Raw genomic sequence first — 12551 nt, forward strand, 5'->3', positions numbered from 1 at the left:
TACGACAACTAGTTCAGAAATAGAGACCGGCTTCTGTGTATTTGTGTCCATGAGACAAGTCTTTTGAACGTGTGTGGAGCGCTTTGAACGGTGACATGAAGCCTTGATAACTCGTAAATGCGCGAATGCGCAGTGAGCGAGTTATCGCGATGAAAGGTTGTTTTCACTTGGTCGGTGGGGACAAGGCAGCAAAATGGGTGCACATGCTTCGCATATTTGTGATTCCAGCGAGAATCGATTTCGAATGCTCCACTTCAACCGCCAAATTCACACCTGTTTCCGTAATATTTTTTCTGTTGAATAAGATATGTGATGGAGGAAGTTCGAAGGAACCTTTTCCGAAAGCGGCAACCTTATCCATTTTGATTTGGGCTTATCCCCGCCAAACGAAAACAAACAATAGGGATTTTTAAAATGCCGCCATTTCGCAGCTTAAGATTGCTCACGCGTGACGAGCATGCGCACTCATTTTGCCCCTGTGTTGTCGGTGGGTTGTTAACTTTCAGGCATGCGTAATTCCCCAATTTCGCGTTCTTGGAAGGAAAACACACCTTTTTGAAACGGTAAATCGAAAGAAGGACTTCTAAGGAATGCTTGACAGTTTTCAACAGCGTACACCAAGCATTAGCGGCGAAGAAATTGTTCTTCGATCTGTGGTTTTATCAACCCGATGAGCAGGAGTATCTCAAATCAACTTTTAATCCTCGGACTTTCTTGGTAATGTTCGAGTGCTTTAGGAATACAACTCACAAATAATTACCGGTTTGATTGTGAATTTGTACCGAAATACTATTCTGATAGACTGATTTTTCTTATTCCGAAAACTTCTTGCAAAATGTTTGAAAAACGTGCTCCAACCTGAAATTCGCTTCAAAATTGACTTCAAATACGCTTTTGCTTCTTAGGCCTGTAAAAAGACCTATCTGGATATATCTATATCTATATATATATATATATATATATATATATTCCACTTATATCATTTTAATATCTGTCTGGATTTTTAAGAACATGCCCTCAGAAATTAACCACATTTTGAGACTTTCTAGGCTGATGGAATATGCTAGTCCAGAACATGACTTTAATTAGGGCTCATCACAAGAAAGCAAGGTCAAAGAATACTACAGACCTGGTATAGAAGGTTTGTCTTTGAAATTGGACATGACACTAGCACTGACATTTGAACTGACATGAAACATGGCCTATGTGTTGACAAAACAAGTGCGACATTTCGCAATTATTAACGGCGCCAACGCATCTTAAATCTCACCCAAAACCCGGTCTTTTAGCGGTCCAGTCTAGCTTTCTACAACAGAATCGGCTTAATCGGAGAAAGACAGCGTTCTAAATTGATTTTCCGAATCTCTTCTTTATTTACAAATCGAAACGAATCACGCCGAACGACATCTGGAAATTATTTATGACATTGAGTCCGGAAATCCGACCCCAAACCGCACCTCTCGACTAATCGATCACTAGCCTAACAACGCTACAGTTATAACGGCGAAAAATAATCGAATAGCTTTTCAAACTCACGCTTTTTGAAGAGAAAATCCTTGCCATTTCTTGTTCGTGTTTAGTGATATAACTTTAAGTCCCGGATGTTGGCAAAAAGATTGGAACGGGGAACACATATGGCGGTTTTCAACAAGAAAATAAACTAAGTCTTTGGCCAGGTGAAAAATTCCCGATAATTTCATCTTGCCCGACTAGAAATCATCCCTAAGAGCTACTTTTTAAAGCCAAAGACTGTCACCTCCTCAAGCAAAGCCCAAAATATGCCAGCCTTCGTCCAAGCCCGAGTAACTAAAGTTTACCCGTTTAGCTGAAAAACAGGACTACTGGTAGCAAGCATATTAGACGAGACAGCAACTGCACTCGTAAGACTTATTCCCTCACTAGACTTAATGATGTCCTCAGGAAAACTTTGCTTCAGGAGGCCAAACAAAACGCTAGGGCTAACGAATTTCTTCTCAGCTAAGACCGCGCCGAATTCAAAGCGAGTTCGTTGTGCCGTGTATAAACGTTTGAGAGAGAATGGGGCTAGTTGGGCAAAACAATTAAATGACTCTACATCGGGTAGTTTCGGGGAGGGAGGGGGGGGTGGGGGGTAAGGAGAAGAATAGCTTTTGTCTTTTAAATGACTGCTGGTGACTCTTGTATTGTACATCCCTACATTTAATGGGAAATAAAAAAATAATAATAAAAAAAAAAACAAGTTATATGTTAAGAAAAGTTAACAAAAATCATAGATTTCTGAGGGTATGTTCTTTTAAATTCAGACAGATATTATTAGTATTTGGGCTCAAATTGTTCAGAACGGCTTGATATGCTTCTTTGTATCATTAATCACTTCAAGATAAACTGCAGTAACCAAATAAAGAGGAAATGGTGCCTCCACAAGCTATATTTTAGGCAAGAAATCATGTCAGTTTATGAGTGACACAAAGCAAGGGCTAACTAGTTCCTTGCATTCATCATATTTTGAAATAAGCTGTAAAGTTGAGGCTTTAAGCCCTTCTACTAACAACAGTTACATTGTTAGACAAAACAACTGTGATTTACAAAAGCAGGACTAGCAAGAAAAGCTTATATTTTCATCATTCCACTTATATCATTTTAATATCTGTCTGGATTTTTAAGAACATGCCCTCAGAAATTAACCACATTTTGAGACTTTCTAGGCTGATTGCTAGTCCAGAACATGACTTTAATTAGGGCTCATCACAAGAAAGCAAGGTCAAAGAATACTACAGACCTGGTATAGAAGGTTTGTCTTTGAAATTGGACATGACACTAGCACTGACATTTGAACTGACATGAAACATGGCCTATGTGTTGACAAAACAAGTGCGACATTTCGCAATTATTAACAGCGCCATCGCATCTTAAATCTCACCCAAAACCCGGTCTTTTAGCGGTCCAGTCTAGCTTTCTACAACAGAATCGGCTTAATCGGAGAAAGACAGCGTTCTAAATTGATTTTCCGAATCTCTTCTTTATTTACAAATCGAAACGAATCACGCCGAACGACATCTGGAAATTATTTATGACATTGAGTCCGGAAATCCGACCCCAAACCGCACCTCTCGACTAATCGATCACTAGCCTAACAACGCTACAGTTATAACGGCGAAAAATAATCGAATAGCTTTTCAAACTCACGCTTTGTGAAGAGAAAATCCTTGCCATTTCTTGTTCGTGTTTAGTGATATAACTTTAAGTCCCGGATGTTGGCAAAAAGATTGGAACGGGGAACACATATGGCGGTTTTCAACAAGAAAATAAACTAAGTCTTTGGCCAGGTGAAAAATTCCCGATAATTTTATCTTGCCCGACTAGAAATCACCCCTAAGAGCTACTTTTTAAAGCCAAAGACTGTAACCTCCTCAAGCAAAGCCCAAAATATGCCAGCCTTCGTCCAAGCCCGAGTAACTAAAGTTTACCCGTTTAGCTGAAAAACAGGACTACTGGTAGCAAGCATATTAGACGAGACAGCAACTGCACTCGTAAGACTTATTCCCTCACTAGACTTAATGATGTCCTCAGGAAAACTTTGCTTCAGGAGGCCAAACAAAACGCTAGGGCTAACGAATTTATTCTCAGCTAAGACCGCGCCGAATTCAAAGCGAGTTCGTTGTGCCGTGTATAAACGTTTCAGAGAGAATGGGGCTAGCTGGGCAAAACAATTTAATGACTCTACATCGGGTAGTTTCGAACAAGGGAGGAAAGGGGGGGGGGGGGGTAAGGAGAAGAATAGCTTTTGTCTTTTAAATGACTGATGGTGACTCTTGTATTGTACATCCCTACATTTAATGGCAAATAAAAAAATAATAATAAAAAAAAAAAACAAGTTATATGTTAAGAAAAGTTAACAAAAATCATAGATTTCTGAGGGTATGTTCTTTTAAATTCAGACAGATATTATTAGTATTTGGGCTCAAATTGTTCAGAACGGCTTGATATGCTTCTTTGTATCATTAATCACTTCAAGATAAACTGTAGTAACCAAATAAAGAGGAAATGGTGCCTCCACAAGCTATATTTTAGGCAAGAAATCATGTCAGTTTATGAGTGACACAAAGCAAGGGCTAACTAGTTCCTTGCATTCATCATATTTTGAAATAAGCTGTAAAGTTGAGGCTTTAAGCCCTTCTACTAACAGCAGTTACATTGTTAGACAAAACAACTGTGATTTACAAAAGCAGGACTAGCAAGAAAAGCTTATATTTTCATCATTCCACTTATATCATTTTAATATCTGTCTGGATTTTTAAGTACATGCCCTCAGAAATTAACCACATTTTGAGACTTTCTAGGCTGATGGAATATGCTAGTCCAGAACATGACTTTAATTAGGGCTCATCACAAGAAAGCAAGGTCAAAGAATACTACAGACCTGGTATAGAAGGTTTGTCTTTGAAATTGGACATGACACTAGCACTGACATTTGAACTGACATGAAACATGGCCTATGTGTTGACAAAACAAGTGCGACATTTCGCAATTATTAACGGCGCCATCGCATCTTAAATCTCACCCAAAACCCGGTCTTTTAGCGGTCCAGTCTAGCTTTCTACAACAGAATCGGCTTAATCGGAGAAAGACAGCGTTCTAAATTGATTTTCCGAATCTCTTCTTTATTTACAAATCGAAACGAATCACGCCGAACGACATCTGGAAATTATTTATGACATTGAGTCCGGAAATCCGACCCCAAACCGCACCTCTCGACTAATCGATCACTAGCCTAACAACGCTACAGTTATAACGGCGAAAAATAATCGAATAGCTTTTCAAACTCACGCTTTGTGAAGAGAAAATCCTTGCCATTTCTTGTTCGTGTTTAGTGATATAACTTTAAGTCCCGGATGTTGGCAAAAAGATTGGAACGGGGAACACATATGGCGGTTTTCAACAAGAAAATAAACTAAGTCTTTGGCCAGGTGAAAAATTCCCGATAATTTTATCTTGCCCGACTAGAAATCACCCCTAAGAGCTACTTTTTAAAGCCAAAGACTGTAACCTCCTCAAGCAAAGCCCAAAATATGCCAGCCTTCGTCCAAGCCCGAGTAACTAAAGTTTACCCGTTTAGCTGAAAAACAGGACTACTGGTAGCAAGCATATTAGACGAGACAGCAACTGCACTCGTAAGACTTATTCCCTCACTAGACTTAATGATGTCCTCAGGAAAACTTTGCTTCAGGAGGCCAAACAAAACGCTAGGGCTAACGAATTTATTCTCAGCTAAGACCGCGCCGAATTCAAAGCGAGTTCGTTGTGCCGTGTATAAACGTTTCAGAGAGAATGGGGCTAGCTGGGCAAAACAATTTAATGACTCTACATCGGGTAGTTTCGAACAAGGGAGGAAAGGGGGGGGGGGGGGGGTAAGGAGAAGAATAGCTTTTGTCTTTTAAATGACTGATGGTGACTCTTGTATTGTACATCCCTACATTTAATGGCAAATAAAAAAATAATAATAAAAAAAAAAAACAAGTTATATGTTAAGAAAAGTTAACAAAAATCATAGATTTCTGAGGGTATGTTCTTTTAAATTCAGACAGATATTATTAGTATTTGGGCTCAAATTGTTCAGAACGGCTTGATATGCTTCTTTGTATCATTAATCACTTCAAGATAAACTGTAGTAACCAAATAAAGAGGAAATGGTGCCTCCACAAGCTATATTTTAGGCAAGAAATCATGTCAGTTTATGAGTGACACAAAGCAAGGGCTAACTAGTTCCTTGCATTCATCATATTTTGAAATAAGCTGTAAAGTTGAGGCTTTAAGCCCTTCTACTAACAGCAGTTACATTGTTAGACAAAACAACTGTGATTTACAAAAGCAGGACTAGCAAGAAAAGCTTATATTTTCATCATTCCACTTATATCATTTTAATATCTGTCTGGATTTTTAAGTACATGCCCTCAGAAATTAACCACATTTTGAGACTTTCTAGGCTGATGGAATATGCTAGTCCAGAACATGACTTTAATTAGGGCTCATCACAAGAAAGCAAGGTCAAAGAATACTACAGACCTGGTATAGAAGGTTTGTCTTTGAAATTGGACATGACACTAGCACTGACATTTGAACTGACATGAAACATGGCCTATGTGTTGACAAAACAAGTGCGACATTTCGCAATTATTAACGGCGCCAACGCATCTTAAATCTCACCCAAAACCCGGTCTTTTAGCGGTCCAGTCTAGCTTTCTACAACAGAATCGGCTTAATCGGAGAAAGACAGCGTTCTAAATTGATTTTCCGAATCTCTTCTTTATTTACAAATCGAAACGAATCACGCCGAACGACATCTGGAAATTATTTATGACATTGAGTCCGGAAATCCGACCCCAAACCGCACCTCTCGACTAATCGATCACTAGCCTAACAACGCTACAGTTATAACGGCGAAAAATAATCGAATAGCTTTTCAAACTCACGCTTTGTGAAGAGAAAATCCTTGCCATTTCTTGTTCGTGTTTAGTGATATAACTTTAAGTCCCGGATGTTGGCAAAAAGATTGGAACGGGGAACACATATGGCGGTTTTCAACAAGAAAATAAACTAAGTCTTTGGCCAGGTGAAAAATTCCCGATAATTTTATCTTGCCCGACTAGAAATCACCCCTAAGAGCTACTTTTTAAAGCCAAAGACTGTAACCTCCTCAAGCAAAGCCCAAAATATGCCAGCCTTCGTCCAAGCCCGAGTAACTAAAGTTTACCCGTTTAGCTGAAAAACAGGACTACTGGTAGCAAGCATATTAGACGAGACAGCAACTGCACTCGTAAGACTTATTCCCTCACTAGACTTAATGATGTCCTCAGGAAAACTTTGCTTCAGGAGGCCAAACAAAACGCTAGGGCTAACGAATTTATTCTCAGCTAAGACCGCGCCGAATTCAAAGCGAGTTCGTTGTGCCGTGTATAAACGTTTCAGAGAGAATGGGGCTAGCTGGGCAAAACAATTTAATGACTCTACATCGGGTAGTTTCGAACAAGGGAGGAAAGGGGGGGGGGGGGGTAAGGAGAAGAATAGCTTTTGTCTTTTAAATGACTGATGGTGACTCTTGTATTGTACATCCCTACATTTAATGGCAAATAAAAAAATAATAATAAAAAAAAAAAAACAAGTTATATGTTAAGAAAAGTTAACAAAAATCATAGATTTCTGAGGGTATGTTCTTTTAAATTCAGACAGATATTATTAGTATTTGGGCTCAAATTGTTCAGAACGGCTTGATATGCTTCTTTGTATCATTAATCACTTCAAGATAAACTGTAGTAACCAAATAAAGAGGAAATGGTGCCTCCACAAGCTATATTTTAGGCAAGAAATCATGTCAGTTTATGAGTGACACAAAGCAAGGGCTAACTAGTTCCTTGCATTCATCATATTTTGAAATAAGCTGTAAAGTTGAGGCTTTAAGCCCTTCTACTAACAGCAGTTACATTGTTAGACAAAACAACTGTGATTTACAAAAGCAGGACTAGCAAGAAAAGCTTATATTTTCATCATTCCACTTATATCATTTTAATATCTGTCTGGATTTTTAAGTACATGCCCTCAGAAATTAACCACATTTTGAGACTTTCTAGGCTGATGGAATATGCTAGTCCAGAACATGACTTTAATTAGGGCTCATCACAAGAAAGCAAGGTCAAAGAATACTACAGACCTGGTATAGAAGGTTTGTCTTTGAAATTGGACATGACACTAGCACTGACATTTGAACTGACATGAAACATGGCCTATGTGTTGACAAAACAAGTGCGACATTTCGCAATTATTAACGGCGTCAACGCATCTTAAATCTCACCCAAAACCCGGTCTTTTAGCGGTCCAGTCTAGCTTTCTACAACAGAATCGGCTTAATCGGAGAAAGACAGCGTTCTAAATTGATTTTCCGAATCTCTTCTTTATTTACAAATCGAAACGAATCACGCCGAACGACATCTGGAAATTATTTATGACATTGAGTCCGGAAATCCGACCCCAAACCGCACCTCTCGACTAATCGATCACTAGCCTAACAACGCTACAGTTATAACGGCGAAAAATAATCGAATAGCTTTTCAAACTCACGCTTTTTGAAGAGAAAATCCTTGCCATTTCTTGTTCGTGTTTAGTGATATAACTTTAAGTCCCGGATGTTGGCAAAAAGATTGGAACGGGGAACACATATGGCGGTTTTCAACAAGAAAATAAACTAAGTCTTTGGCCAGGTGAAAAATTCCCGATAATTTTATCTTGCCCGACTAGAAATCACCCCTAAGAGCTACTTTTTAAAGCCAAAGACTGTAACCTCCTCAAGCAAAGCCCAAAATATGCCAGCCTTCGTCCAAGCCCGAGTAACTAAAGTTTACCCGTTTAGCTGAAAAACAGGACTACTGGTAGCAAGCATATTAGACGAGACAGCAACTGCACTCGTAAGACTTATTCCCTCACTAGACTTAATGATGTCCTCAGGAAAACTTTGCTTCAGGAGGCCAAACAAAACGCTAGGGCTAACGAATTTATTCTCAGCTAAGACCGCGCCGAATTCAAAGCGAGTTCGTTGTGCCGTGTATAAACGTTTCAGAGAGAATGGGGCTAGCTGGGCAAAACAATTTAATGACTCTACATCGGGTAGTTTCGAACAAGGGAGGAAAGGGGGGGGGGGGGGGGTAAGGAGAAGAATAGCTTTTGTCTTTTAAATGACTGATGGTGACTCTTGTATTGTACATCCCTACATTTAATGGCAAATAAAAAAATAATAATCAAAAAAAAAAACAAGTTATATGTTAAGAAAAGTTAACAAAAATCATAGATTTCTGAGGGTATGTTCTTTTAAATTCAGACAGATATTATTAGTATTTGGGCTCAAATTGTTCAGAACGGCTTGATATGCTTCTTTGTATCATTAATCACTTCAAGATAAACTGTAGTAACCAAATAAAGAGGAAATGGTGCCTCCACAAGCTATATTTTAGGCAAGAAATCATGTCAGTTTATGAGTGACACAAAGCAAGGGCTAACTAGTTCCTTGCATTCATCATATTTTGAAATAAGCTGTAAAGTTGAGGCTTTAAGCCCTTCTACTAACAGCAGTTACATTGTTAGACAAAACAACTGTGATTTACAAAAGCAGGACTAGCAAGAAAAGCTTATATTTTCATCATTCCACTTATATCATTTTAATATCTGTCTGGATTTTTAAGTACATGCCCTCAGAAATTAACCACATTTTGAGACTTTCTAGGCTGATGGAATATGCTAGTCCAGAACATGACTTTAATTAGGGCTCATCACAAGAAAGCAAGGTCAAAGAATACTACAGACCTGGTATAGAAGGTTTGTCTTTGAAATTGGACATGACACTAGCACTGACATTTGAACTGACATGAAACATGGCCTATGTGTTGACAAAACAAGTGCGACATTTCGCAATTATTAACGGCGCCAACGCATCTTAAATCTCACCCAAAACCCGGTCTTTTAGCGGTCCAGTCTAGCTTTCTACAACAGAATCGGCTTAATCGGAGAAAGACAGCGTTCTAAATTGATTTTCCGAATCTCTTCTTTATTTACAAATCGAAACGAATCACGCCGAACGACATCTGGAAATTATTTATGACATTGAGTCCGGAAATCCGACCCCAAACCGCACCTCTCGACTAATCGATCACTAGCCTAACAACGCTACAGTTATAACGGCGAAAAATAATCGAATAGCTTTTCAAACTCACGCTTTGTGAAGAGAAAATCCTTGCCATTTCTTGTTCGTGTTTAGTGATATAACTTTAAGTCCCGGATGTTGGCAAAAAGATTGGAACGGGGAACACATATGGCGGTTTTCAACAAGAAAATAAACTAAGTCTTTGGCCAGGTGAAAAATTCCCGATAATTTTATCTTGCCCGACTAGAAATCACCCCTAAGAGCTACTTTTTAAAGCCAAAGACTGTAACCTCCTCAAGCAAAGCCCAAAATATGCCAGCCTTCGTCCAAGCCCGAGTAACTAAAGTTTACCCGTTTAGCTGAAAAACAGGACTACTGGTAGCAAGCATATTAGACGAGACAGCAACTGCACTCGTAAGACTTATTCCCTCACTAGACTTAATGATGTCCTCAGGAAAACTTTGCTTCAGGAGGCCAAACAAAACGCTAGGGCTAACGAATTTATTCTCAGCTAAGACCGCGCCGAATTCAAAGCGAGTTCGTTGTGCCGTGTATAAACGTTTCAGAGAGAATGGGGCTAGCTGGGCAAAACAATTTAATGACTCTACATCGGGTAGTTTCGAACAAGGGAGGAAAGGGGGGGGGGGGGGGGGTAAGGAGAAGAATAGCTTTTGTCTTTTAAATGACTGATGGTGACTCTTGTATTGTACATCCCTACATTTAATGGCAAATAAAAAAATAATAATAAAAAAAAAAAAACAAGTTATATGTTAAGAAAAGTTAACAAAAATCATAGATTTCTGAGGGTATGTTCTTTTAAATTCAGACAGATATTATTAGTATTTGGGCTCAAATTGTTCAGAACGGCTTGATATGCTTCTTTGTATCATTAATCACTTCAAGATAAACTGTAGTAACCAAATAAAGAGGAAATGGTGCCTCCACAAGCTATATTTTAGGCAAGAAATCATGTCAGTTTATGAGTGACACAAAGCAAGGGCTAACTAGTTCCTTGCATTCATCATATTTTGAAATAAGCTGTAAAGTTGAGGCTTTAAGCCCTTCTACTAACAGCAGTTACATTGTTAGACAAAACAACTGTGATTTACAAAAGCAGGACTAGCAAGAAAAGCTTATATTTTCATCATTCCACTTATATCATTTTAATAATTATTATTAGTATTTGGGCTCAAATTGTTTAGAACGGCTTGATATGCTTCTTTGTATCATTAATCACTTCAAGATAAACTGTAGTAACCAAATAAAGAGGAAATGGTGCCTCCACAAGCTATATTTCAGGCAAGAAATCATGTCAGTTTATGAGTGACACAAAGCAAGGGCTAACTAGTTCCTTGCATTCATCATATTTTGAAATAAGCTGTAAAGTTGAGGCTTTAAGCCCTTCTACTAACAGCAGTTACATTGTTAGACAAAACAACTGTGATTTACAAAAGCAGGACTAGCAAGAAAAGCTTATATTTTCATCATTCCACTTATATCATTTTAATATCTGTCTGGATTTTTAAGTACATGCCCTCAGAAATTAACCACATTTTGAGACTTTCTAGGCTGATGGAATATGCTAGTCCAGAACATGACTTTAATTAGGGCTCATCACAAGAAAGCAAGGTCAAAGAATACTACAGACCTGGTATAGAAGGTTTGTCTTTGAAATTGGACATGACACTAGCACTGACATTTGAACTGACATGAAACATGGCCTATGTGTTGACAAAACAAGTGCGACATTTCGCAATTATTAACGGCGCCAACGCATCTTAAATCTCACCCAAAACCCGGTCTTTTAGCGGTCCAGTCTAGCTTTCTACAACAGAATCGGCTTAATCGGAGAAAGACAGCGTTCTAAATTGATTTTCCGAATCTCTTCTTTATTTACAAATCGAAACGAATCACGCCGAACGACATCTGGAAATTATTTATGACATTGAGTCCGGAAATCCGACCCCAAACCGCACCTCTCGACTAATCGATCACTAGCCTAACAACGCTACAGTTATAACGGCGAAAAATAATCGAATAGCTTTTCAAACTCACGCTTTTTGAAGAGAAAATCCTTGCCATTTCTTGTTCGTGTTTAGTGATATAACTTTAAGTCCCGGATGTTGGCAAAAAGATTGGAACGGGGAACACATATGGCGGTTTTCAACAAGAAAATAAACTAAGTCTTTGGCCAGGTGAAAAATTCCCGATAATTTTATCTTGCCCGACTAGAAATCACCCCTAAGAGCTACTTTTTAAAGCCAAAGACTGTCACCTCCTCAAGCAAAGCCCAAAATATGCCAGCCTTCGTCCAAGCCCGAGTAACTAAAGTTTACCCGTTTAGCTGAAAAACAGGACTACTGGTAGCAAGCATATTAGACGAGACAGCAACTGCACTCGTAAGACTTATTCCCTCACTAGACTTAATGATGTCCTCAGGAAAACTTTGCTTCAGGAGGCCAAACAAAACGCTAGGGCTAACGAATTTCTTCTCAGCTAAGACCGCGCCGAATTCAAAGCGAGTTCGTTGTGCCGTGTATAAACGTTTCAGAGAGAATGGGGCTAGCTGGGCAAAACAATTTAATGACTCTACATCGGGTAGTTTCGGGGAGGGAGGAGGGGGGGGGGGGGGGTAAGGAGAAGAATAGCTTTTGTCTTTTAAATGACTGCTGGTGACTCTTGTATTGTACATCCCTACATTTAATGGCAAATAAAAAAATAATAATAATAAAAAAAAAAACAAGTTATATGTTAAGAAAAGTTAACAAAAATCATAGATTTCTGAGGGTATGTTCTTTTAAATTCAGACAGATATTATTAGTATTTGGGCTCAAATTGTTCAGAACGGCTTGATATGCTTCTTTGTATCATTAATCACTTCAAGATA

This window comes from Pavona decussata, unplaced genomic scaffold, assembly GCF_977016875.1.
Source record: "Pavona decussata unplaced genomic scaffold, jaPavDecu1.1 SCAFFOLD_57, whole genome shotgun sequence".
NCBI classification, from domain to species: domain Eukaryota; kingdom Metazoa; phylum Cnidaria; class Anthozoa; order Scleractinia; family Agariciidae; genus Pavona; species Pavona decussata.